Source organism: Patagioenas fasciata, chromosome Z, assembly GCF_037038585.1.
Source record: "Patagioenas fasciata isolate bPatFas1 chromosome Z, bPatFas1.hap1, whole genome shotgun sequence".
Taxonomy (NCBI): Eukaryota; Metazoa; Chordata; class Aves; order Columbiformes; family Columbidae; genus Patagioenas; species Patagioenas fasciata.
This window is the reverse complement of record NC_092560.1, coordinates 80,148,777-80,174,980: the sequence shown is the minus strand read 5'-3', so window position 1 is coordinate 80,174,980 and position 26,204 is coordinate 80,148,777. Positions and strand designations below refer to the sequence as shown.

The following is a 26,204-nucleotide window of genomic DNA, read 5'->3' as shown; positions in this document are numbered from 1 at the left end:
ACCATGGTGGAGTTGAGTACCCCAAAGTTCGAGATCACACAGCAGAGGACACACATAGAGATGCTGTCCCCATGCTTTGTCCCACTTCTGGCCAGGGAATGATGGGGACAAGAAGCATCGAGATAACTTACTGCTTTCCAACAGGCTGGTATAAAACATTTTAAACTCACTTTTCCCCTTCTGCTTGGGCTGCCTTCCCAGTCCTAAAAATAACATATTTTTGCAGAAGTTTCCACATGAAGCTCTGCAGATTTTTAATGGTATCTAAGCAGCCTTGTAAGTGAGCACCACCTTGCACAGAGGGAAACTGAGGCACAAGTCAGCACCTTTCCCAGAGGTGATGTACAAAAGTCTCGTGGCAGAAACAGGGCATAGCCCCATTTTCCTGTTTTTCTCACCACTGTTTGAAGGACATCACAGGAGACCCAGGTGGTGAGGTCTCTCATAGTGCAGTCTGGGGAAGGAGACAACAGAACAAGACCATGAGGCTCCCTTGAAAGAAAAGCTCTACATTTGTAGGAAGTATATGAAAGTGACACTGGTGCAGACATTTTTTTTTTTTTTATTTTCTCTGCTATAAGAAACTAGGAAGTTTAATTGTTCCTCCTCCAACAAGCAGGTTGCAGACAGCAGGTTTTGTTCTGAGCTGGTGTCATCTCCAGACTCCTCTCCCCAGTGCCTCCCTCAGCCACACCGAAGATTGTCCCTCTCTCCAGACATTTCCAACACTGGTCCTTTATCTCCTGTTCTATGTGTTACTCTCTGCAGCACTTTTTCGGTTAACAAATTATTACAGTTTTACTGGCCTTACATCTTCCTCCTCCTTCAGAAAAACAAAACAATAACAACAACAACAACAAAAAACCCAAACCAAACAAAAAAAAAAAAAAAACAAAAACTCCAATTACCAAACGCCAGCAACAGCATCTCTGCAGCTTCAGGTTGGCTACAGCTCTTTGGTTGCTTCTGAAAAGTTCGGTGTAACAGGCAGGAGATGCTGTGACATGCTGAATCTCCTCTGACTGGTTTTGCCTTGACTTTCCCAATTCTTCCCTCGTCTCCTGTTGTTTGTAGTTGAGTGCCTTCCATTTGGTCCCAAGACATCTGATTTCTCCCCTCAGGGCATTGCCAGCTGCCATATATGAGTTTTTCCTATAGAGATTGAATGAAAACATATACTGTGCTGGAGTGTTAACTTGTAATGCAGCTATCAGCAGAAGTACATATCACTCTGGGTGGCATTAGTCAATTATGACAGAAAGCCCATTGGCGACACAAGTCAATTGATAATAAAGCATAATCTCTCTTTCCCCCGTCACATATTTACCAGCCATGAACTACTGTAGCATATTTCCTATTCACAGATGAATGCTCCAGCCGTTCAGATGGGTATTTTTCAGAGCCGAATGCAATCTAGAGGGTTAATGACTCCAGTGCAGTGGTCTGAGGATAAAGCCACTGCAGGTGCACAGCTAAACGGGGAGTTAATTAGGTAGCAGGTGAACATAAACAGAGAACACAGAGGGTGTGGAAGAGGCTTTAGTGAGGAGGAAGGACTGGTGGGAATGCTGAGCCTTGAGCTCCAAAATAAAGACGTATTGAACTTTCCTTCCCTGTGCCACAGTCTTTGTTGCATGCAGTCTCTGCTCTTTGTGTATCGTTCGACTCTCCAAAATGCTGCTGCTCTTGCTGTCGGGGCTCCCAGCCTGGGATACAGACAGGAAGCATCTTAGCAGCTGCTGCCGGAGGATGGAGCTTGCAGGGCTTATTGGCGGACGATTCATCTCACCCTACAGGGATGGGGCGTGCGGAGGAGAGGAAAGCTTCCTGCGATACCAGAGATGGGCTGGTTTGGGGAGGCAGAGACTGAGACTGCTCCATTCTGTGCAGAGCATAAGGCTGGGTGCTGGGAGCCAGAGAGGGAAAAAAAGAGACAGAATCAGGTGGATGGCAATGGCCATCCTTGTTCCCTTTGCTGGACAATGAAGCGAGCCACGAGCCAGGCAGGGATACAGGCATTCAGACATGGAGAGGTGGGCAAGCAATGCAAAGAGCGGGGAAAGGGAGCTAATAGAAACCACATCCAGCAGGCACAAGGGCCCCAAAAGAGCCAAACTAAAGCAAAACTCATAGGTACGAGTACAGACAGTATAAACTTAGAGCTGAATAGAACCAGCTGAATAGGGTCTCAGTCTTCCCTGAGGAGGTGGATGCTCTCCCAGAGCAAGCTCAGAGAGGAGACACTACCATTAATATGCAGGGACAGGAGTTGTACTCGGTGATCCTAGTGGGTCCCTCCAACTCAGGACATTCTATGATTCTATGAGCCATCTCTGGGTGGACCATCACAAGCTATGACCAAACTGAGCCATTGCAGAGGATGCTCACCAGCTTCTTGGTCCTGTACCAACTGGCTTCACACATTTGGGGAAAGCTTTAGTCTCCCCACCATCAACGGTCAGGGACATCAGGGTCTCCCCCCACAGCTGCTGAGGGCAACAGGGTCTGCAGGAAGGGGCTGGATGGCTCCCCAGGGCCCACCTGAGCAAACCTCCAGGGGTGGTTGAGAGCCATGCCCTCAGTTCCCTCCACATCTGTGCTGAACTTTCTATGAGTTTGGGGTTTTGCTGCTAAATGCTGTCTGCCTGAATCTTGCAGAAAGGAGCAGCACAAGCAGACAATACTAGTCAGCTGAATGCTGGGGTATAGCTGCTGTGCTGCTGCTTAAAGCTAGTTGAAATAAAGTAATCCTGGTGCAATTTTTTTTCCTTGTGTCCTTAAATCAACTGCTCCAGATGGGTCACTGTTTTCCAGTCAGACAAAGGGACAAAGCAGGAGGTTTTATTTATTTTTTTCAAAGTCAGACCTGCATCCTTTTAATTAGTGCAGCTCTTGGCTTTTGCGAGAGCACATCAGGCTGTGATATTTCATGCTGTGCTCCTTCAGAGTCACCCAGCTGTGGTGGGATGCCAGGGAAGCTGTGTCCTCATCATACTCTGTGCTGCTCCATTGCTAACATGCCATGCTTGCCCTGCCCCACCAGTCCCTTTCCCTTCTCCATCAGAGATCCTGGGACCTCACATGCACAGAGATATTCATCCCTGTATGGGATAGAGCAAAGCAAGCGATGCTTTCAGGGACAACTCTCGGAGCTGGGTACTCCCAGCTCTGGAGGAGAGAAAGCAGCAGGCCACCTTCATGGTTGAATTCTCCCTCACAGCCTGCGCTTTATCTGGATATTGATAACCTGAATAGCTCTCCTAATCAGCCAGTAATGGATTCCACCGGGAGCACCTTATTTATCTACCACCTCTTCTGACTTCAGTCCTCTGTCTCCTTGCAGTCTCCTGGCCAGGCCACCGTGCCAGGCACGTGCTCCTCATTTTTCGGAAGAGGGCAACTCTATTCTGCTGCTGGTTCCTCTGCAGCAGTATACCCTCTCTCAAGTACTTGAAGGCAGATGAGGTGGTTTTAGCTGGACAAGATGGAAAATTTTTTTCACTTCTCACCTGATGAGGCTGCATTAAGGAGAACAAACACACCATGCTAGGGCTGCCTCTGTGAGCAATGGAAATGCACAAACCTCTTTCTCTGTCTTCATATCTTCGTGTGCCTATGGAGATGTGCACATGTGCATTCCTATCAGTATGTTTTCCTAAAATCAGGAAAACAAATGCTTTTCCCTCCTGCAGTCCGTCAGAGGATTGAGCCACTCCATATTCCTGCCCCAGTTTTCAGTGGTTGCATCTCCACAGCATGACAAGTCCTCAAGATGTGTACAGTAGTCACACTGCGTCAGGAAGCAATGTGTTTATGTGGCTTTTGAGACCCCCAAAAAGCTCAGGCAGCCTCTCTACTGAGTGTGACTGCGTGGCATAAATTGCTCCTTTTGTTTGTCTTTCTGTGGTTTCCAGACACTGTTGGATCAGAATGGAGTTTGGCCACTGATTTCAGTAGAGGCAGACTTTTGCCCTCCAGGCAGCAGACAGTGTCTGGTGTTTGCCTGTCCAAAGGCCAGGTGCAAAAGCAATTCCTAGCCTGAAAGATGCGTTGTGACTGCTCTCATGAAATATATGGGTCAGTCTGTAGTCCCCTAAGTCGAAGCCATTGGCTACTGACACTGAAACACCTGCATGGAGAAGGGAGATAAAAGGTGATTAACAGCTCCTCTTTTTTCTTTTTTTCTTCTTCTTTTTTTTTTTTTTTTTTAATTCCCTTCCACACCCCAATCAAACCTTGTATACCAGCAGAAAAGATTCCATGTGGCACAAGAATAAATCATTACCTTGCTGCCTCTAAAAATTTATGTTTTCCCAGAATGTATTTTCTCTATGAGTGCTGAGGATGTCTCATGGAAATCACCTTGTCACACCCAGGAGAACTTGACCTCCTAATCCTGTTTTACAGATGAGGAAACTGAGGCATAGACAAGCAAAACACATTAGCCACCATCACACACCTGGGATCAGCAGGACTTGTTTTTTCTTACCTTGGAAACAGAGACTGATTTACCTGGAACGGATGGACTTATGTGACTGTAAAATTGCTTTGAATGAAGATGGGTTTGGGCTCCAGGAGTCCTGCCTTCCAAATCCCTGTTCTGAATAGCATATTGTCATAAAAAGCTGACTTTAAAACTAGCTTGTGCAACTTTTTGCATGGAGAAGCCAGCAATTTACACAGTTGAGCAAATCATAGAGAACTCTAAATGTGGAGTGGGAAAATATTTACACTTCCAAGGTCTGAGTGTAAATTGGAGAGTTACATCCCATTAATGGGAGTTTACGCACATTGATACATTTCATTTTTCCCTGCAATGCTGAAAATGAAACACTGAGACATAAACGCACCGCTTCTGCACTGGCTAGCCAGATGACATAGCAGGTGTAATACTGAAATATATTTCACATACTGCCTTGACATGGGGAAGGACAGAATGTGGTGGAGGTTGTTCTTAGCTCTTTTTTGTCATTTTACACAGCTCTCTGTGGTGGAGCTGTCCTTGATTTCTGTTCTTGTGAAGAAAGTCACAGCAGGGTTTCCCAAATCCTCTGCTCAAGGAAATCCACTGATTTCATTTACTTTATGTGGGAATCTCTTCTAATGTTCTTAAAAGCCAAGCGTGAAATAAAGGAAGAAGAGGACAAATGCCACCACTCAGTTGAATCTTGGTGTTGGTCATTCCTACCCTTACTGAGCAATGGCCACTGGTGTCCCTGACAGAAGGGTCAAGTTCAGTGTTAAACATGTGCTGGGAAAAATTAGCAGTGCTCATCAGAAGATAAGCAGGTGACACAAAGGCTGAAGTTCAAATTGGGTTTGGAGTCTGCCTAAGAGCAGCCTTGTTTTGGATTTCTTCTAAGATTTACAGTTTCTATTTAATTTTTCTTCCTGGTTTTATATTCTTTATATACAGCAGCTTCTTCTAGATACTATAGATTTCTTATATATATCCATATACATATAGTAGCTTGCTATAGATACTGAATAAAGATCTGGAGAGTTGCTCTAATTTATACTAACATTTTGAGAGGGATGAAGCCCACTCTTGCAGGAGTATTTTGGTTCCTTTTGGTGTAGAGCTGGTTATAGAACACAGTTGTTTCCAGAGATGGGCTTTTCAGCTTAGATTCATTGAAATAATTCTCTTGGTACCTTTCATCTTGTGAAATCACCTTTTCAGTCACTGATCATCTAAGATGATAGTCAATGCTGAAGAAAGGAAATGAAAAGCTACCTGGATGTGCTCCCTTCTCCGTGCTAGCTTTAACTTAAATAGAAATAAAGAACCCTAAACAAGGACACTTCAATCAAAATGCTGGAGAACTTAATGAAGTGGAGCCTGTGCATAGGTGAATAGACTGGGGGAGGGTACATTGTGCTCCAAGATGTTGGAGTAGCCTCTGTATTTATCAACATGAGGTCAGAGAGTAAAGAAACAAGATGTCTCAGGAGGGGATTTGAAAGTAGGGAAGTCTGTAACTTATACTGGGATCAAAACAGGGAGATGGAGAAAGTAAGAAAACCCATGAAAGAAGGGGACCCGAGTGGCAGTGAGTTGGCAGTGAGCTCGAAGTGACAGGTGACAACAGGAGCAGAGCCAGTTCATTAAGACAGTCCTTAAAACATTATGCTGGCTGAAAACTCTGTGTGACAGGTTGGGGAATGATTGACACCAATCAAATCCTCACCTTTCGTAACAGAAGGTGTCTAGTATGGCCAAAGTGTTAAATCCCCAGCAATATCCCTGACCAGAGTTTCACAGCAGTCAGAGACAGGATCAAGCTGAAGGATGCGGACAGAACCTATAAGTTTGATTTAAAACATTGGGAATTCATCACAGTTTGCTCACCAGCTCAGTTCTCTAGGTGAAGCAGGATTTAAGGCATGATCGATACTTCTGCAGAAGACCTTGCTGCTGAGGATGGGGAGAGGCAATAGGGCTGGAGCAACAACTAGGCCTAACAACGAAGAAGCTGCCCTTCTGCCTTAGATTGGAGAGCAGGGCTTTTTAGGCCTTGCCCTTCACTCTAATCTTGTCCCTTGTCCCTTCAGGACATTTAATTGATCGTTCAGGTACAGAGGTCAAAGCATCGATACAATTAGATAGCTGCTGTTGGTTATATGTACATGTCATCTAGAAAATTATATGTGACAGGAGTCAGGAGAAGGAGGATAAAAAGAAAAAAATGAATAAAAATGATTGCTTTTGCATTTAGAGGATGTCTTTCTGGGACCAGAAAATTGCTAGGTCTCCTGTAATAGAACTGCAAGACTAAACTCTAAGGGTAACTGTTTCTTTCAGGGGCTTGTGTTGAAACACAACGTCTCTGTAACATTTATGTTGAGACAGGTTGCTGTTATTGGTGTTGGCAGCTAGTAACAAACAGTTCGTTGGGGTTTTTAATTTTTTTTAATTTTTTATTTATTTTTTAAATTTTCTTTAACTTAGACATTGTTAAAGATTCATCACACATATAAACACCCAATGCTGACTTCTCATTGTTCACTACATAAAAACACTGCATAATCCATCTTGCAGACTGCTTTCTGGGACACAGAGAGGTTGTGGCAAAGATTTCAGTTCAAGCTTTATGACCATCCATGCAGGAGAGTCAGAACTGCCTTATTCCTTAACTCCATCCCTGTGGATTGTGGATGTGGGAGTAGAGGAGTGAAAAGGGCTGCATACTGTCAGTTGCACCTTTCCAGGCAAGGTGAGTGGGTACAAGTGAAGAGTGGGGAGAGCTCTGAGTCAGTGAGCTCTTAGAGCTCCATGACAGGGAATATAGAATAAAGCCTGACCCACATGCCTCACTTCATGGATGTAGGCGAAGGCTGCATTTAATAAAATGTAAAAGTTAAGAAAGAGAAAGAAAAAATTAAGTTAAATCCTTGCAAAGACCAGTGTAAATTTGATGAAGGGTTAAAAATTCTGTACCTACTCTGGAAGAAAGCCTGAGCCAGATGCTGCTGGGCAGCAGACTTGCACTCAGCAAAGTGTTTCACTTCTCATCCCTCACTTTCTTCTGCAGGTGAATTGCAATGCTTATTCTTAACAGGCTTTGAGATCTCAGTGTGAAATATGCTATATAACAGCTCAGTGTAATTACCTGAGGTTAAGTGTTGTGCTTGCACAGTGTCCACAATATCTTTTTAGCTGTAGAGGAGATACCTCTGTGTTGTGCCGAGGCACGTGGATGAGCAGTATAGACTGGAAGCTTTTTCAGAGATTGCCGGGCAGCTATTCTGCAGGGAGACAGAGACTGTCAGCACCCTTCACAGACACTAAATGAAACAAACAATATTTAGATGAAAAGCCCTTTAATTCACAAAGCAGAATGCCTAGAGGAGAATGTTCCTCTTCTTCATTTAATCACAGACAGACCTAAGCCAGAAGTTTGTTTGAATTTGACATACGAGGCTGAAGGCTTGTGAAGCTCTGGGGCACTAGCAAGCTCTTACCATGGTCTCTGGGAAGGATCACCGACGTACTCAGCTGTCAAAAAGCATCGTTGTTTTTCCAGACCTGTTGCCCACAAACTCCGCTTAGGCTTTCCATTACCATTGGAAGACAATAAAAGCCTCTTACGAAGACAGCCAGAATTGCTAGAGAATCTTCTTTTCAAAAACACAACCTGGAAGTTTAGCCTTTGGGAAATTCATTTTCTATTGAGATGTAATTTGTGAAGTTTTTAAAGAGAAACTTCAGATTTTCAGGTTTAAGAGGACCTGAAGAAAACTAACAAAGAAAAAAACATGAGAAGGAAACTTTTCTCCTCCAAATGTATTTCTTGACATGCATTTGAATGCCATAAAATGGCATGTCTGCCTAAAAACTAGTGTTTGTCAATACCTAGTCTTCTTTTGCTCCTTGGAAATGCGAACAGGAGATTAAAATTCACACTTCCAGAACAGCAGCAACTCATTGTTATCTGATGGCAGCACCGTGCAGAGGGTAAATGGCTAAAGACTTTTCACCCTGCCCTGAAAAGGCAGCAACAGAAATATATACTATCCAGTTTAGGATGCAATGTGCAGAGTACCATTTGTATAATTCAAAGGGGTATCTCCAGCTGCTGGAAGCTTTTGAACCTGTGAGACAGGTTTGGGATTCTTACAGAAAGGTGACTGATTTTACAAAGGGTTTTCTCAGGAAAATATCCTTTTTCTCACAGATGTGTGGGCACCTCCCATTTTCCCAGGATTGATAAGAGAGAATGGAAAGTCTTTCCTTTCCACATGCCTCGTCCAGCTACATTGAGTTGGCAAACGGCTGTAATAATTTGGTGGTTTTATAAATCAGACACAAAGTAATACCAGAAGTGTACAGGAATTTGAAAGGGAAAAACAAGCAGCTGCACCAGAGAAAGGGGTCTTTGAGGAGGCACAGTCCCTCCCAGAGCTTCTCTCTACAAATGCATGTTTTTTTCCCCTTGATTTCCACTTGCTTGTATGCATAGTAATCAGCAGAGAAGCACCGGGGAATAAAACAGTTTACAGTTAATAAATATAAATATATGGTGTGGTTCTAGGAGTCCGTGGCAGAGGGTAAACTCTTTCATGTCCCACAGCCATCTTTCAGAGGAGGTTTCTGCAGATGTTCACTTGTGTTGTCAACTGAGTTCCTGCCCTTGTTTCCATCAGCAGCAGTGCTGGTGTTGGTTGAGCTGGCATCAGAATCAGGCTCCTCTTTTCATTCCCTTCCTATATTGATAGAAAGTCTGTGTGCACACCATAGAGCATGAATACATTGCTGTCCCTTGAGGAAAGAAACTCATTGAATAATCCTTTTTGTTTAGTATTACTAAGTGGACCATGGCCCTTATTTTGCTTGTTTTGCTGCTGTTCCTTTGGGACGAGAAAGGTGGCCTTGTTCATGCCACTGGCTTTCAACATGGTGAGCAAAATTTAAAGAAACATAAATCCGTTTGAAAGAGAGAGAGTTACACGGCAGAGCTGAATAATTGGCTTTAATAGGCAAACCAAACAGTTAAATAAAAGATGCACACGGCATGCTAAAACTTAAGGAATGCATATTCATTGCAATGCATTATTAAATACAACGGTGAACATATGGGTGCCTACAATTAATGTATATAAATAGCTGATAAAATTGCTCAGTATTAGAAAGCTAGCGGCAAAAATGACCTCATATGTCAAGCAGACAAGCAGGCAGTTACCATTTTCTTTGTACACCTTACAGATGATAAATTAGTTTTATGGTCTGCATGGGGCCCTTATCACATTACAGCACCAAGTGTTTGATAAAGAAAAAAAATGCCTCAGCTAAAAATCGAACTGAAATTTGGAGTCCCTGTGGACCTCATTTTTTTAACGTAAAGAATTTTAACCAACTTCCTTTTGGAAAGATTTATTGCTCTAAAGAGAAATGTATATCTCTATCCTATGTGCTTTTATTACAACTTCTTCTCTTCCCTTCTTCTTCTTCATTTTTTTCTCTCCCTGACATTAGATATAATATGAGTCTGCCGTAACGGATTAATTATTGATTGGGGGATTTAGTGGTTACAGCAAAGCAAAGGGGCAAACAGGGCTCCTGGGTTCTGCTTCTGTCTTTTCTACTGACCTTGTGTGAGCTGTTTCAGCTCCCTGAGACTCAGTTTCTCCATCTCCAAAACAGGAGGGAGCAGGTAGTGACTGTGAGGCAAAACTTATTCATTGTGCATGAAAACCCTAGAGAAAATCCAGGGACCAGTCTTGTTGTGCAGACAGTGCTGAAGGGGGACTCTGCAGTGAGGGACACATGGTGCTGTAGTTTGGAAATTAGTTTTCCTCCTTGCAAAGGGAGAAAGGGGTGGAAAAATCTATTTGCCAAAAAATCCATCAACCTCTACTTTCTTGCTTTCAGCAGTCTCTGCTATGGTGGCACATGCAGTTCCCTATGGTCATATTTCCCAAGCCTTATATCTGTTTTCTGGAGCTGAAAGAGTTTCTGAGGCTGTGGAAAGGATCTGACAGGGACTCATGAGCCGGTTGCTGGACTTGCAGGCTGGTGTGTGGGGCTGGGATCTGGCCACACTACCTGGATGCACTGGGCAGGCACACGGCATCAGGTGCAGCAGTTTTAAGAGGGAAGAAAGTAATTTCACAGACATTCTGTGGTTCCTATTTCTGCTTTGGAAATGCTCTTTTCAGAGGTGGTCTTCAGTAAATACCAGCTTTCCAGGTTCTTTTGTGGCTCCAAGCCTTTGATTTTTTGTTTTCCCAGCCCCTATACCTGGAAGAGGTACCTGAGGTGAAGCACTGAGGCTGCCTCAGAGACAGTACCAAGAACACAACTCAGGTTCAGATCCGGACCTGCGTGGCATCACTGATGAACCTCCAATGCAATTCACTTGGGTTTTAGTACTGCCTGTAAGCAACAAGCATTTCCCTTTTTTTTTTTTTTCCCGGCTCTTTTATCCTGAAGTTTTGTTCTCTCTTTTAAGGAAACTCTCAAACACAGAGTGGGTGTTTTTATTGCCATGTGTGTGCACCCAGACTGGGCTTCAGTGACCACTGGCTTGGGTATTTCTGACACAGAGTCCGATGAGATGGTGTCACACCACACTAATTGTTCTGGCTATGGATTACGCCAGGCAAGTAATTGGTTCCCAGATGAAACACTGAGCAGAAATTTGGTTAAATACCCTATGGCTGAATTTAGTTATTTAGGTGCATCTCTATTTCCCTCGGCTCCCCCTACCAATGTAAATAATTAGCTGCTTGTAATATAGCTTTTTAAGGCACTGCTTGCTGGGAAGACTGGTTACATTTAGTCACTTGCTGAAATCACTAAGAAGACATTAAGATTTAAGCATGTGCTTAAAGTTAAGCATAGAGTTAAGCACCTTTATGAATTAAATTAACATGTTCTTGCCATGCAATGAAGTTGAAAATACCTTTGAAAGTCCCCCTGTAAAAATGAGTAACACTGTTTTTCTCCACTGACAAATGTCTACTAAAATGCCAGACAATGAAAGAAGAATTTATAACTGTAAGCATGGCTTACAAATAGGGAGGCAACCTCCAGAATTTAGCAATCACATTTGTTAAGGTTTCTCTAAAGCCTAAACTCCCAATTAACAAGCAAATCATCATCAGACAGTCAGTGAATGGCAAATTCATTCTATTCAACATCTTTTCAGAAGTGGATTTTGTGCACTTATCTCCATGAAAACCCAGCAGGAAAGTTTTCCATGAGAGTGATCCTACATCTGCCTGTTTTTAATGACTGTAATGGCAAGCAATATTCTACAATTACTTTGGCGATCTCATTTCAAGCATGCAAATCATATTATTTAAGAGCCCAGCAAAAGTCATTTATTTCTTGGAACTGCCAAGCTAACTTTGGTGGGATGAGGAAATGCTGTGCTTGGAATTAAAAGCCCTGATGTCTTGTAACCTTCCATGGTGGAGCTGTAAAATTTATCCAACAAGGTCAGACAAGAAATCCTGAAAATGAGTCACAGAGAGAGAAAGAGAAGGGGGGCAGAAACCCCACCTGCCTATACTGTTCATTACCAAGTCATCTAGGTGTTCTTTTAGCTTAGATGATGAATGAAGAGTTCATAACCAGTTCATCACATTAGACACCATCTAATAGCAAAAAACACTGCACACAAAGTCATCCCAGAAAAACATCTGGGAAACAAGATCTTTTCATCGCCATTGTGAACATTCTGAAAATCTGATTAATATCTTTTCCGGTTTGCTTGTGGACAAAGTCTTATATATATATATAGATGTGTGTATATATATTCACCCTGGAGCTTTTGGGTGTATATTCTGTTGCAGTTTTGCTATCTCATACATTAAGATGCACAATATCTTACTGTCTATCTCGTGTTAGTACAACTGTCTTTTGTCTTTACTATAGTTGTTTTGTTTTGTTTTGTTTTGTTTTGTTTTGTTTTGTTTTGTTTTGTTTTGTTTTGTTTTTTCTTGGGATGACAAAGACCAAGGTGTGAGGCTATAGAAGCCTGGTAGCTGGCAATAAATTTAGATACCATAAACAAAATACAATTACCCTAACATTGCCTATTTTCAGCTCAAAAATTCCTTCCTCCCTTCCTCCCTTCCTTCCTCCCTTCCTCCCTTCCTTCCTTCCTTCCTTCCTTCCTTCCTTCCTTCCTTCCTCCCTTCCTCCCTTCCTCCCTTCCTCCCTTCCTCCCTTCCTCCCTTCCTCCCTTCCTCCCTTCCTTCCGTCCTCCCTTCCTCCCTTCCTCCCTTCCTCCCTCCCTTCCTCCCTTCCTTCCTCCCTTCCTCCCTTCCTTCCTCCCTTCCTTCCTCCCTTCCTTCCTCCCTTCCTCCCTTCCTCCCTTCCTCCCTCCCTCCCTCCCTTCCTCCCTTCCTCCCTTCCTCCCTTCCTCCCTTCCTTCCTCCCTTCCTCCCTTCCTCCCTTCCTCCCTCCCTCCCTTCCTTCCTCCCTTCCTTCCTCCCTCCCTTCCTCCCTTCCTCCCTCCCTTCCTCCCTTCCTTCCTCCCTCCCTTCCTTCCTTCCTCCCTTCCTTCCTTCCTCCCTTCCTTCCTTCCTTCCTTCCTTCCTTCCTTCCTTCCTTCCTCCCTTCCTTCCTCCCTCCCTCCCTTCCTCCCTTCCTTCCTCCCTCCCTTCCTTCCTCCCTCCCTTCCTCCCTTCCTCCCTTCCTCCCTTCCTCCCTGCCTCCCTCCCTCCCTGCCTTCCTGCCTTCCTCCCTCCCTCCCTTCCTCCCTTCCTCCCTCCTTTCCTCCCTTCTTCCCTCCCTTCCTTCCTTCCTCCCTTCCTTCCTTCTTCCTTCCTCCCTTCCTCCCTTCCACCCTTCCTCCCTTCCTCCCTCCCTTCCTTCCTCCCTTCCTTCCTCCCTCCCTTTCTCCCTTCCTTCCTTCCTTCCTTCCTTCCTTCCTTCCTTCCTCCCTTCCTCCCTTCCTCCCTTCCTCCCTTCCTCCCTTCCTCCCTTCCTCCCTTCCTCCCTTCCTCCCTTCCTTCCTCTCTTCCTCTCTTCCTCTCTTCCTCTCTTCCTCTCTTCGTTCTTCTCTTCCTCCCTTCCTCTCTTCCTCCCTTCCTCTCTTCCTCCCTTCCTCTCTTTCTCCCTTTCTCTCTTTCTCTCTTTCTCTCTTTCTCTCTCTCTCTCTTTCTTTCTCCTCTAATGTTTACCTGCTCATTAATTTTTAACCCTTGTGGAGACTCAATTGATGGCATAAGATATATATGTGAAAAGATACACACGATAAGAATGATGTAACAAGGTATAAGATACTATTTCACTTTGGGTTGCCAAGTCTGTCTAAGCTTGATAAATGCTGACAAAATTGGAGAACCTCTAATAATTATTATTTCAGGAAATAAATCTCAACCATTTTCTATGCTGTTCTGTCCCCATTGTCCCCTCTCTGCTTCAGTTTCCAGTCACTTAAAGAAGGTGTGAAGAGGCAGGTGTGAAGAGACCATGGAGGAGAAGCAGCCTCTTGCTGCTGTGCTTCATATCAAACCTTTGAAAAGTTATCCCGTACCCATATCTCATAGTCACTTTACTACAGTTAAAGGGAAGAGATTTTGCGGAAGGGTGTTATCATTCTGATTACCAGTTTCATAAGTGACAATTGATTTAAAAATGACATATCAGACTACTGAGAGAGACCTCTCCAAGTGGAAAGGAGACTTAACTCCTTAACAAAAGATTAAGAAAGACCCTGAGTGGGTCTTAGAAAGTGATAGGGAAGGTCCTTTTCTACCATGTGCTTTCTTGAGCCTCATCCTTTCATCCTTTGTCACCAGCTTTCCTTTGGAAAATTTTGGTGTGAGCAGTCCTTGGGTGATGAGGTACAGGAATTGTATCAGATATGAGGCAAGGGGAGTCAATAAATGTGAAAGTATTAAAGCTTTACACAGACACTTTTTTTCGCCATTTGATCCATCACCAGTCAAAAGGAACAATGTTCTGTTCGGACTCAAAACGATATTAAATCAAAATAAATCTGGGATTTTTTCAATGATGTGTATCAGAGTTTCATACCAAATACCCATTAGTTTAACATATTTAGAGTCTTAGTCTTCTAGCCTTTGGTTTCAGTTCTCCATTCACAAGATATTTTGTCTCACACCCATTGAAATTAGTGGGGCTCAAGCTCTCCGATATTTTTATAGGTCTGAGACGTTTACTGTTGAATTATATTGCAGAGTTGTTTAGTGTCTGAGCACCAGTGATTAAAATACTATATTGCTTGCAGATCTTTGCTTTTGTATTATTCACCCTCATGCTGAAGTCTTCAAGTCTACTTGCAAATTTAACCTTCTTAGCTTGGCCATTGTTCTTCAATGACACAGTTTTAGCCAAGTGAATGACCTTGATTTTGGTTGTATTGAGGTTTACACAGGTTTTGGGGAAAGTGCTGTTCTTTATTATGTATATAATAGTATGCAGGGTTCTTCAGAAACAAATTAGGGACACAGATCTTACCCTCAAGAGTTTATGATTTGAATGGATCTATAACATGATGAATGAACACAATAGAAAAAGAAAGAGGAAAGAAAAATATAGAGTCAAGCATCACTAGAAAAATCTGTGTCGTTTCATTGATGAATTACACATACATTTACTGGTTCAATTCAAGTGTTATGGAGTGTAATCGGTATTGTATGTACATATACATGAAAGATGACCTAGAGCTAAGACTGCTAGAAATCAGTTGCTTCTGTTGATGCAGCAAATCTGTTATATGGCATATATATTTATATGTATATAGATATATTATCAAATCCATAAAATCATTAAATATTATTTTGGAAAGATTTAGTCCCCCGAGTGACTAGCATCTGGCATGGTCTCACTGGCACATCGGACAGTCTTGGATGGCACCCAGTGCAACTGGCTTTTTGAGGGGTAGGGATGCCAAGGTTTTAACACAAAAATTACTGCTGCCCAAAGTGAATCAATAACTCTGTTCATTCATTAGTCACTCACATTTTGAGTCCACAACACTTGGTCTGCATGACCTTATTTATCCCGCGATGGAGTTCATGGTAAGAAAGCAATCAGCAACTGAACCACATCAATAATTGCAATCCCTGTATCTACCAGCCCAGAGATAAATGCCCCAAATTACGATTTCAGCTAGTACTGTTAACCCATAACTGGCTTTGATTATTAATTTAATAAAGATAATTCTTTAATTAACGAAACTAATTATGCATTATCCTCAATTTGAAGGGCTTACAAAATGTCTTGATGATCCTAAACACATCCTAAGAAGAAGATAAATCATGCGTCTGCAAAGATGTTTTCTCTCTTCTTGGGATATTTCCATTTGTCTTCTTCATACTTTCAAGGTGCTTTTTTCAGGCCAATGCCAACAAAGGGCACCAGGTACCAAGTCATAGTGAGGAAATACAGGAAAACAGGAAGATGACTGAGGACTGCTGTTGGATTAAAGTGGCTCGAGCATGTCAGGAAAGAGACAAGGTGTGTGAGTGTGTGAAAAAGTGTGGTCAGATGCAATTTTTGAGTCAACAGCCAGAGCTAGTTTGTGTAAGAATTAGGAAGGTGAATAACTGAAAATATAGAAATTTTAGATGGATTATATTTTTTTCCACTATGTTTTTTTTTTTCCCCCCAGTCTGCCAAGAATGACCTTAGTCTTATACTGGAGTCAGTCACTGGAGGGGGCGATAAATACACCCTGCACACATAAACTTCTGACAGAACTTTATCACCTATAATACAGTCCCCTTCCCTGCCTGATGGCATTTGCTGCAGTTTTCTAGATTAAGCACTGCCAAGTATGTAGATGAATAACTACGTATAAATCCATACTTAGAATCTGCCCATACGCAATATTTATGTTGCTGAGTGCTAAATTATATCTAAGCCATTTTTACATGTCTCCACTGCAGACAAAGACATGCTTGGCAGTTATGTGTCACTGGGCTAGCTTGAAAGTGGCTATCAGATTCAACAGCCATGTAGCCATGCTAGTTTAAAGTTTGCTGTGGGCTGTAAACCTTGCTGGAGAGGGGAAAAGGGAGGAAATAAATACCGTGACAATAGTGCAGTGAGCTCTGATGTGGGGAGCTATGTGGCCAGCTGAATCAAAACTAACTGAAGGTGGCTAGATGAGTTATAGTCTGACTTTTGACTGTAGTAAAACCATTTTCATTTGGAACATACCTAAAGAAAGGAAAGATGCAGTCTGAATAAAAGTATCTGGTTTGAGCAGAAGGTAGGTTTGAAGGCTTTAAGAAGCAACTGTTGGTGGAGTTAACGTATGGGATACAAATATACAAACATACAAACCAGTTCAGAAACAGACACCTAAAGTAAGTTTTTCTGATCTCCTGTCTTTTTTTGTAATTAAAAGCAAACAGAACCCCCACACAAATACATACACACACAAAGACCAAAAAAACCCAAACAAACAAACAAACAAAAAAGAAAACTAAAAATCCCCAAACAAAAGGAAACCACACAGTAATATTTTCCACTTCTATTTACGTTTGCAAGTGAACAGACTAAGGTCAGAAACCCGAGCTGCTGTACAATGTACGCTGAGTACAATGTGCTCGCGTTTGGTCTGTCTGTCTGCCTGCCTGGCTAGCTCACCCTCTAATTGTGTAAAACCACAGAATGAACTAATAGTATCTTTCCCAGACAAAAACAAGTGCATTATCTTTTTATATTTTCTAAAGCAGGTAGGTATTTCATCATTTCACTGCATTCAGTTGTTATGTTAGATTGTTTAATGTAATAGAATGACATGACACTGGTACAGCAGATACATCAGAATTATGTACGCTGGAAAAAGACAGTGATAAAGTGTTTCGAGATACATGCAATCCTGATAGTGCTATAAGTTTTTGCAATTGATTAAAGACATTTCCCCTGTGCCACCTCATTATTACACATCAAAGGGGAAAAACAAGGGCAAGCTTGATAGTGAAAGAAAAAAAAATAGAAGTTGTTCTCTCCATAAAGCAGAAATCTAACAGATATGTTAAGTTAATTTGTATATACAACTATAAATAAGTATGAGAGAGATTAAAATAGGTTTGAAGGGCAAAAAACTTTGTGTTTGTTGTCTTCTTGATTGACACATCTGGAAGAGAGATTATGTGAAACCATCTGAGCAATTAGAAAAATGACAAACTCAGAATTGCTGTAGAGATCATATTCCTTTGCAGTAGCTGCAAGAATGACAGAAACGCTGATCATCTGAAACTACTTTTTTTGGGTAGACCTGAATACTGGTGTTGGGCTTGCGTCAAAACTAAATTTCTCCACATTTTGAAGGAGCTCAGGTATAACATCAATGTTCACTGCCAATTAAGATCAGATTGAGCTGGGATCTCTGGCACTCAGTTCATCTCCAGATTTCTAGAAGGAAAAAAAGAAAGTCCCATGATCCTATTCATCTGTGTGTAGATGAACCTGTGAGGCACTCCAAACACTTTTTTAAAGGTGTTCATTGCATTTCAATAGACAGTCATGAACTAAGGGTTTTACAGGTACAGGAGAACTGTGAGATGGCCTGAGAATGAATGATGTTGATCTGAGTTCATGCGAAATATCTCCAAACCTTAACCAGTTGTTTTTTCAATAGAGATTGAGAGAATCTGTGGAAACCATGAGGATAAAATGAAGACCGGTTTATTCAGATCCAATAAAATACTATAGCGTTTAACTGAGGAAGTGCAAGGAGATGCCTGACAAATCCAGAGCTCAGGTGTGATAGGTACAAGAAAAAAAAAGATCAGCACAGTACCTTTTGTTGCCAGCGACATATGACTTTCTTATAGACTAAATTCAGAAGTTATCAGAGGACCTGTATTCCTCATTGTACATATGATGAACAGTGAGGGAGAGAAGCAAATAAACAAGATCACAGGAGGAATCTGAGCTAGTTGTCTGAGAACTTAACCTGCATAATTTGGGGTTCAGACCCATGTTTTAAGAGTCAGATAGTTTATTTCCTTCCTGTGTTATGGTATTCTGTATTGCACAATACTTCTGCCCCACTGAAAGGGTATACTTGTTCATAATCAAGTAAATCTTTACATGAAAAGCCACTGAGAAGCCTGTAAATCTGACTGCCATTTATGGCATTGTGAGGAAGACCTAAGAAGGGTTGACACAACAACACACAACACAGATCTGAATAGTTTTCATTGAAATTCCTACCCACTATTGTGTGGTCTTCGTGGACAGAAACTGGTCTCTGCTTTGTCCAAGTTTCTACCATTTGGTCCTAACTGAAATGCTTGTGGACAGTCTATGCAAGAAGCCAAAAACTGTGGTCACATTTAAAGGTAAACTGCTAATCAGACACCAACGTTTCTGAACAGGTTGAAAACCCTCAGGTCAAGCAGTCTTTTAGAAAAATGTGCAAGTGCTCCCCCTTCCAGTCAGGCTTGGGGACTAGCAGAGGAACACATGCCTACAGAACTATTTGTCTGTCACATTTTACCATCGTTTAACTTACTTTTATAGAAGGAAAAACACATTTAAGTTCTGGAGTCTCAAAACTTCTCTCCCATTTTCAAGCCTTCTTTTTTTTTCCTTAGTGATGACTCATTCAGGTCGTATGTTTCAGCCAAAGTTCTTATTCAAGCTTGCAAACACTACAGCAGTGAAAAGTGATTTAATAATAATAAAAAAGTAATCTGTGTGACTTGTCTTAATGACACATCCTCTCTCTCTCTCTCTCCAGGGGAAAAGTGGGAAGACATCTAGCTAAGAAAGACCCCAGTGTCTGTATCAGACTGCACTGTCCAAAGGACTTCTATGTACTCCTCTATATATGAAATCTTAGATAATAAAATATTAACACTACTAATGTCCTTCATTATAAGGCAGGACAAGACCTGAAACAACACTTCGTTCATGACTCATGCTCAATAAAGACAGGTCATTACAAGTGCCAACTCAAGAAAACTATTTTCCCAATCATAATCAGATAAGCTCTGAGAAAAAAGAGTAGATTCATAGTGTTTGTAGAAATAGCCAATAGGGAGCCTCCTATCTATTGGCAAGGCCCTTATTGACGTCAGTGAGAGCACAATAGAGCCCAGGATGCAGCAGATGAGGCAACTGGGATACACAAATACCAAATAAAAATACCACAGGCATTTTGCTCTTCAGCATTAATAACAAATGTCAACAGTCAAGTGCTGCTTCTTCAGTATGAAGCTGTGATATCCAGCCAGTGGGTAATCTCTTAAGACTTCCCAGCAGCCATTTATAGCTTTCTGATAAGGTAAAGGATTCATTTTGTTAGCTTGCCCCAGCACCTTTTTCTTCATAACAGTAGATTTATTTGTGGAAGTGAAAGTGTGGGTAGAGTTCAACCACTGATTTCAAGGCAAGGTGGGTACTGAGACTAGGATACTGTTGAGGGATTAGGAGTGCCTTGCTTTAGTCTTCATCTCTGTGATATACTATTTATGGCAACTGAAAATATATTCACACAGATACTCAGCTATCATGTGATTTACATCTGAATTATCCCTGTGTCAGTAGAGCTTCAGATTATCAGGCTTGGAAAGAGATATTGGTCCAAGGAAGGGATCCTACTGACATAAGTAGCAGAGTTTTGGTTCTTGGCCATGCACCCCCAGCCAAACCATTGTCTTGTTCTGCATACAACCACTGGTTGTAAATCCTCTTCCAGAAGTATCTTCTTCAGTCTGACTTTCAGGTACACAAAAAAGCAAATATGGGAAGAAACACCAGCATTGAAGAGATGTCAGAAGGTGTATGTGGCCACACATCAGCTGATGATGGTTCACCTTTCCCAGTATTCCAGTTCCATCCTAATCTTTGCTGGCAGTTTGAGTTCAGCTGTATAGTTTTGTAGGGGGATGTCTGAGATATAAGCGTATTTTTCTTTCAGCTGGTGATGATGTGGGAGTGGCAGCTTGATAAAAGGAGAGTCTCAGACAGTGGTAATAATTCAAGTTACAGGAGAAAGATTTTCCAGAGATTTTCTGGTTAGAGTTGATCTTCTCAGAAGTGTTCGAGAGCCCAGATACCAATGATTACCTAAAGCTTTATGAAATTTGAACAAGTCCTTCTGAAAATTTGGATCTTACTCTCACTTTGCCTAAATTCACCATCCGTGAAGCAGAAATAATTATGCTGGGAAAATGAACACAATAAAGATTATGAGAAGCTCAGTGCTGCAGAAATAGACACCTTCTAAATACCTCTGAGAGAATTCCACGTCCTGTGACTTAACCATCAATCGAGGCCTGAGTTAACCACTCTTCTTTTCTGTTTTTAAGTCTGGCGATTTCACTGCATGGAGCTAGACTCTTGGCAGCTCCACAGAGATTTTCCTCTCACTTTCTGGTGCTGTTTTATTCTATGAATTGTTTGCACTTCAGGAACAGGAGGATGAATTGGTCTCTACAGAGTGTTGATGCCATTTCAGAGTGAATAGACTGGGGGACAGCTAACCCACATGACAGAATAAAATACAAAGAAGGCTTTATTAGTGTTCCTCTCTCCTTTTAACCTTTTAAATGCCTTTTTGTAAAGATCCCATTGTCTGCTCTTTGGAATAAAATTGGAGATTAGGAGAGGTCAGTGTAAATTCTAGCAGGTGGAAGGGTCAGAAAGCAACTAGTCTTAGCTATGCAAACTTTGTTCGTATTGAGAACATACACTTGGGAATTCACTTTTGCTCTTCAGCCTAGTGCTTATGAGTTTGAGCAACAGCGATCTACTTTATACATATGGGTATAGGTGATACCAGAGCTGTTTGTGCTATATTTCGTCAGGTCCCTTCATGTGGTATTCCATATAAATGAATAATATTTTGCATTCATAGCTCATTTTAGTTTTACCAGTTTTATTTCCTGGTTTAGCTTCCCACCCCTCAAATTTGTGAAAGTCAGGTCTTGAATCTCTGGCAATTCAGAATGCCTAGTCTTCCTTGTTACCTTAAAAAAATGCCCCTATTTCTGCCTTTCACAACACGTTCATCTTTCTGCCTCAGGCTTCCTACTACTGAAGTTTCAGAGAACCAGGCACGTCCTGTCTGGAGAGGAAAAGACTAAAGGGAGTCATGATGAATGTCCATAAGCACATAAAGGCATGTCCCTGAAAAAGGAGAGGAACCAATTATCCTCATTAGTCAGTGAGAACAAAAAAAAGGAGTGATAGGTTCTGGATGAAGCTCTGAATATTTAGGTTGACTGTTATGGAAAACTTCATAACTATTAGTACATTTAAGGCAATGAAGTAAGTCACCCAAGGGAGGCAGTCGGATCACCTTCATTGGAGATAGTCAAGGGAAGGTTTGACACTCATCCATCAGAGAAGTGTTAGAGATAATTAAATCAGTCTTGCCCCAGGCAAAAGGATGGACTAGATAATTTAGTAGTGCTCCTGTTCAACCCAGCAAATTCTATATTTTTCCTTCTTCACTGGAAAGATATGTGTGTGTGTGTGTGTGTGTGTGAGTGTGTGTAAGAAACTGTTATACTTGTGTGTGTATGTGTACCTAAATTCCTATCAACCCATTTTTCCCATGAAACAGCCAATGTATTTTAATCAGGAAGTGACATTTCTTTCTGTGGCATTATTCTCCCTGTTTTGAAAGGTTTGCTCTAAATCGCCTCAGTAATTTTTCAGATGCCTGTATACAGTGTTGTAGAAGAGGACCAGGTACTAGTGACTGCTAGTTTTATTTTTTTCACTTCATTGGATTTGTTTTGCTAAAATTTAGCCCTTAAAATATACATCTAGAGGGGAAGAATTGTCTCCTTGCCTGCTTTGACTAGTGCCACCTGCAGACTAGACAAGCACTGTCAGAAGGTGCTTTTATCCCATCCCTAGAATGGGTTAAAAATCAATGCATCTCTGGAATTGCCTGTCTCTTTCCACTGGTTTTATAGGAAGCCCAAATATGTCTTACCTTATTAGATACCTAAAAATAAGTGTAGACATGTAAAATGAAGTATCATGAGTCCTGCCCTTTTCAGCCCTATACAGTCTGTTTTTCCGCGCCTTTTTTTGCCTGGCAATAAAGCAGGGTAATGGCAATGGCAAGGTACCTAGTGTGCTGTGCATGTTGCCTATTACAATTATTGTGATTGTCTCAGTGTTACTTTGTGCTTCTCCATCTGTTTGCAGCCTCCATCTGTTGCCTCTCCTCTTAGAGTTAGGTAAGTCTAAAGATTTAGATAAATGTAAGAGATAGGTTGCAAGTTGTATGTTGCAACAACCACCTATTTTCCATTCTGGCTTTGCATCACCTACTGCAGTAAGACTGTGATGCTTGACAGCGGCCTACAATGCAAGTGATGATAACAACAATAACAGCAGAGTTCCTTGATGTTCCATGTTCCAAGAAATGCTGCTATTACATAAATCATATATTATCTCATTTTGATTGCTTATAGGCACAGGGCACTACAAGGACACCTTGGTAAGTGATTTTATAAAGGCCTTTGAAATATGTTGGATATGTGAAGAATAATTTTGACATTCAGACATTGGGACAAATCCTGAGCACCACCACTTTCTTTGGCAGCTCAGACTAAACACCCTCTATCACAGCTGAGATTACAACACAAGAGTTAATTCCTTTGTTAAATGTGCAAGCTGAGACTAATGCTATTTGAAGAGCCTGCTCTGAAAGGCAATTAAAACTTCACAAAGTGACACTTTACAGACAACACAGGAAAGAGACTGCCACCTCCTTTCCCTTGATCTTTAGAATCGTAATAATACCCACCACACTGGGAGAGCTACATGTTTTTTTTTAAGCAAGGACCCTTTTTCAGTTTGTGTGCAGGCAGTAAGGAAAATCATTGTCTGGCCTCACAACTTGGAGAGAGACCAAATGCAAACTAATTGTATACAATAAATCAGATCTGAATGGGGTCAGCAGCAAATGGACAGACGGAGAAAGATTTTCTGCCCTTTCATCCAGATACTGTTACCTAGTGTGCCACTGACACTCTCCCTTTAGGTAGCAACCTTTCCAAATTCTCTGATGCTCCAAGGCCACTGTAGCACTGTAGATAAGATAATTAAAGCATTTCTCTTAGTCAGTGATGTTCCTCACTTCACAGGTTGCTTTTATGCATATGTCCAACTGCTAGAGCTGAGCATTGTCCTGGTTTAGGTGAGTAACAGTAATGGGTGAAGATACTTGTTCTATATTTTTATTCTAAAGTATCCTCAGGATATGTTATGGAACAACAAAGCTCATCTGGTCTTACCAGAGTGAAAATCTTTATTCTTCAGAGCTTGCAAGAAAGCATAGCAAGATATATTGGAACCTGCATAACCATGTCTCAACTCCTCCTGTGACCCTTTGTCATTACAGATGTTTCTCAGTGCTACTCCATCCAGTAGCACTTAAAAAAATACACAAGAAACCTCTGGGTGAGTATATTGCTACATCTGGTATCTTCTGTTGGCTTCCAAAGCAAAACGAGGCCAAGCTTCTCCTTCCCAACGCACATACAAGTAGGGGCAAAGACAATGTCTTTGTAGAGCAACATTTCAGGCTACAGCTAGTCATTAAAATGTGGTCCCCTAGCTGTGCTAAAGAACAGTTTAGCCAGGGTCTCTAGCAGACTGCTGTCCTTTTTGGATTAGACACACTGCAGTACCCACTTGTTGGTTATATATTTCCCATGTGCAGAGAAATCTGATCCCAAGCTTCTAAGATGCATATTGGATGTACCATAACAGATATCAGTACTAAATAAGTTACAAGTTTTAGAATTTGTTAGCATCCATCCTCTAATTTTCCAAACTATTTCATTTTTATGATAATACGTTCTTTCAGTGACTTGCAACAGACCAAACCAAAACAAAACTCTGATGCTAACTGTACTATGCAAAATGGAAACTGTTAATTTGCCTAGTTAGGAAAAGAGAACATATTTTTTATTTTATTAGGGTTATTGTCTTGCAAATTCTTAAGCTTGTGTTTAACTTTAAACCTGTGAGGCTTTTTGAAGACAAAGGAGCTATTGACACACTTCAACCCATAGCTTAGTCTTCATAGGATTAGCAATGACACTTGCAGCCTTAACTTTCTGACAGTGTAGTTTCCTAGTTTTGCATAACAATAATGGTAAGTTCCTGTCTGATGTGATTTACACAACCTATCACTTCCCTTTGTCTATGTAGCTATAAATCAATCTGGTTTTTTTTTTCTGAACTGATCTTCAGCCTGATTCTCTGGGCTGTAACCGTGATTATGCCTGTTCCCTCTCTTTTCCCTTCAGATTTTCTTGGGTGGCTTCCACCAGCAAAACACTTCTTGTCTAATCGGGACAATGAACATTATCCTTTTTTATTTTTTTCTCCCCTGCCAAACTTTCTTTAATGATTTCTCTTATAGTTACAGACTGCAATTTCCTTTAATTACTTGAAACCATCAAAATAAACAATGAGGCATTTGTTTTGCTGGTGCCCTCTCCCCATTATCCTTCAATTTTTATTGTTAATGGTACTGAGAGATTAAACTTCATCCTACAGGCAGCGACCTACTCTACTGTTTCATTTTAATTTTTCATATCCCCCTCCCTCTATTTTGGCTGGCAGTCCCTCCAGGTTACACATTACATCAAAGTCTACATCATTTGCTCTTACTTCTTTCTGCATGCTGCCTCTAGGCTAGGAAATTTGCAGAATGTGGCTGTTGCTGCTGAGAACTAGTCCTTTCTCCTTAGTCAAATGTTTTTTGACTTGAAAATGTCAATACAGAGATAAGTCATAAGATCAACTCATAAATATTCACAGGCTGCTTCTTTTGTTTTATTTTGTTTTGTTTTGTTTGTCTCCCCAAGTCACAGTGCTATCCAGGGTCTTACTTTAACTGGATACTTTACCATATTCCTGGGTAGTCTTTCTTTCATTAGTGCTTAAATAAGTACCAAGAGTTAAATTTTTCATTAGCAATTCTTGTGCAGTGTAATATCCTGCATGTATTAGATACACAAAGATATTTCCCTTATGGAAAAATCCTATAGGGCTTCATAGAAAATTACAAACTTTCTCATATAATTTTTTAAACCACCTTGTAAAATCAAACATACAATGAAATATACTTCTATGAAATGGTTCAAAGAAACCTGTCAGGAATAAATAACTGTCTAATAAATCCTGTAGGTTTTTGGAGTAATTTCTATAACCCTATTAAGTTTCTTTAGAGCTCTACCAGTTCCACCCCTCTGCATGTCTGCATGTTGCTTTGAAAAGGGCACAGAAATAAGGCCAAAAGCCTGTTATGTCATTTCTCTATATAGGTTCATATCAAATAAGGTTTTCCTTCTCTTTCCAGTCCCCAATGGCTTGCTGAGAACTCGCCATTGCTCTCCTGGAGGTTATGTTTTTTAACAAATTTATTTAAAACAAATTATGTCTGCTTCTTGTACACTCACATGCTCCATCCTTCAGTGGTGGAAATTACCACAGATCCACTGAGTTACAGAGATCTACCACCAAAGTTTTAACCCCTTGGCTTTTGCTTTCTGTGACAGCATAGATCTGGAGTCTGAAGTCCCAGACCTCACTGTGGGAGCACTCCCATGTTGAAACCTGCTGTGCACAAGAATACACCAAACTGAATCAAAACCAGGGCAAATGAAGGTAAGCAATGGAAGGATTAGATCCCCTTCAGTGTGAAGAAGTGAAGAACCAAAATTTGTAACATGTTTTATCACAAACAGATTGTTGCAAGTTACTTACAGCCTACTCTCATGAT

General features: G+C 41.4%; 1 long non-coding RNA gene across 1 annotated transcript in view; it reads right to left on the bottom strand.

Moving 5' to 3' along the window:
- Positions 1–546: 546 nt before the first annotated feature.
- The window catches only part of LOC139826528 (uncharacterized), a 53,183-nt gene continuing 27,525 nt past the window's right edge, over positions 547–26,204 (bottom strand). Inside the window, exon 2 of the long non-coding RNA XR_011736647.1 lies at positions 547–1,152. This is a non-coding gene — a long non-coding RNA (uncharacterized lncRNA). The remainder of the gene's footprint in view (positions 1,153–26,204) is intronic.